Source organism: Sceloporus undulatus, unplaced genomic scaffold (genome assembly GCF_019175285.1).
Source record: "Sceloporus undulatus isolate JIND9_A2432 ecotype Alabama unplaced genomic scaffold, SceUnd_v1.1 scaffold_12068, whole genome shotgun sequence".
Lineage (NCBI taxonomy): Eukaryota > Metazoa > Chordata > Lepidosauria > Squamata > Phrynosomatidae > Sceloporus > Sceloporus undulatus.
In genome coordinates this window covers 1-2,314 of record NW_024814985.1, presented here as the reverse complement: position 1 = coordinate 2,314, position 2,314 = coordinate 1, and the positions used below count along the sequence as shown (strand labels likewise).

The 2,314-nt window shown below is 42.0% G+C and overlaps 1 long non-coding RNA gene across 1 annotated transcript; it reads right to left on the bottom strand.

The window, feature by feature from the left end:
- On the bottom strand, positions 1–1,697 carry LOC121918447. The gene is made up of 2 exons (XR_006101234.1): positions 1,579–1,697; positions 1–91 (listed from the first exon to the last, which is right to left on the bottom strand). It is a non-coding gene; the product is annotated as an uncharacterized LOC121918447 (long non-coding RNA).
- Between the last annotated feature and the right edge of the window lie 617 nt (positions 1,698–2,314).

Genomic DNA, 2,314 nt, shown 5'->3' with positions numbered 1-2,314 from the left:
AAACCAAATGAAGCCACAAAAAAGGTCAAAGTTATTCCTTCACCATCCATCTGAGGGCAAAGATGTCCCTAAGATGCTCTGCTACAACAGCCTGCAAAACAAATACATTTTGTTATTACTGATATTATCAGGTATTTACAAAGTACCATCAATGTACATTATTATCTTGATACAGGTACCCTAGAGGCATTACAGCCTGTCTAATCTTATAAGTACTAATCATGTAAGTTACTACTTGGATGGGAGATCACCAATAAATATCAGGTGCTGTAGGCTCTATTTCAGAGGAAGGAATGAGCAAAACCATCTCTGAGCATTCCTTGCCTAATGAAATCCTATTAAATTCATGGAGTCACCATAAGTTGAGAGGTGGAAAGGCAGGTTGAGTTCTTTCACCTGAGAGTCAGTATGAAAAGCATTAATAGAGTGAAAAGCATTTAAAAATCATATCCACTGAAACAAAAACCAGTACATCCATGCTTAATCTTCAATGTTACATTTTATACGGCATATAATATATAGAACCAGTATGGTGTAGCGGTTTGAATATTGATCTACAGCCCTGGAGATCGGTGTTCAATTCTCTACTCGGCCATGGAAATTTCCTGGCTTACCTTGGGTGAACCACACTCTCAGCCCTAGTAAACCTCATGATAGGGTTGCCTTATGGTCATCATAAGTCAGATAAGACTTGAAGGCACAATTTATCTTATTATTCATTGGTGAACAGCCAACAAAATATTTGGTCTTCCCACCAAGGAAAGCTTAGGGCACAACTGCTAGGCCAGATTTGTTTAAACAAAGGAGAGGGTTGAAGATAGTTCTTTGATTTTTAAAAAGAACAACAATAGAAAATGCTTCCAAGTTCTGTACAAAGAAGATGGAGGAGTGAATGTAGCTGCTCAGCTACTCTGTCAATCCATATTTATTCGTCTAATGGCTGTAGAGCTTTGCTGCCACTTTAACAGCCATGCCTCCCTGTCCTATGGAATCCTGGGATGTTTAGTTTTGTGAATTCTCCCCCGGAAAACTCATAGTGCTTCCTCAAACTACAAGCCCCAGGACTCTGCAGGACCTGGAACCATGACCAAGTGGCACCAAAGAGCTATAACTGTGTAACATGAAGAAGTGTTTACAGTTTAATACAATTGTGACATTAATAGAAAGAATGAGCCAGCACTAATACTCAAAATTATAAAGAAGCCTTTTGCTGAACAAACTTTGTTTTTCTTGTTGTTTAACTTCCACCGAAGTCACTCATTGATAGAAATTGTGAGAATCTTGGTTACGGGCACAGAAACATGAATCCACAGAAACCAGACACGTTGGTCCATAGTTGGCCCAATAGGCAGTGAACCCAAGGGAGAAATGAAAGCCAAGGGGAAAAGTGGGAGAATTACCACAGTTCTCCTACACAGAGAATGTGTGTGTGTTTTACTACACACTCCATGGCTCTCACATTGAGAAAGGAACTGATCCTCAAGCAGCTCTAGATGCGCTGTTTAATTTTTAAGTAATTACTTTGGCAGAACTCATGATTTCCTGCAAGAGAAACTGAGGAGTTTATGACGTTCTTACTTGGGTTTTCTTGCAGCCTCAAAGATTAAGAATTCAGTCCTGAGGATCTGGTAGCTTTTCCTCTTCCACCCCAAAGAACTGAGGATCTGGATTAGCCCTCTGGTGCCAGGGCTGTGCCTGCGTTTGGGGAGAGAAAGAAGGAGAAATGATGCTGTTTGATGGATCCTCCTGCCCCAAACTGAAAAGGGAGTGGAACCTGACTTGGGATGCAATTGGGAAATGGGGGCCTAGCCCATCCTTTTGGGGGAAGAGACAGGGGATGGGGAAACTTTGGCCTTTCTCCTCACTTGGATTTTCTGTCATTCTGTTAAATAGATAGTCTGCTACCTGCATTTCTGCTCTGGCAAATAAAATACGTAAATGAATGGCTTTTCAACTTCCTGGTTTTATTTTCTCTCCAAATCTCTTTGCTTCCATTTTCAGAAGGGGGACTGAGTGTGTTTGTTGCCTCCAAAGGCATAAAAAGTGTTCTGGAGCCTTAAAGGCTGAGAAAGTTGGAGGGGCCTTTCCTCCCAGGATAGCAGGTGAAGGATGGCAGCCTAAGGGCTGGAACTGGAAAAGGGGAAAGGAGCAGGGAAACTGCAGAATTCTTTCCTATGTTACAAGGAAAAATATTTTGCTATAAAGTCACCCAAATGCTTCGAAGGTTGACATTCACCTCTTCACCATCTGCCAGGGAATGCTGGGCTGAGTGAGTGTTTGCTGCCTTCCTTCCACCTGGGCTCCACTCATGCCT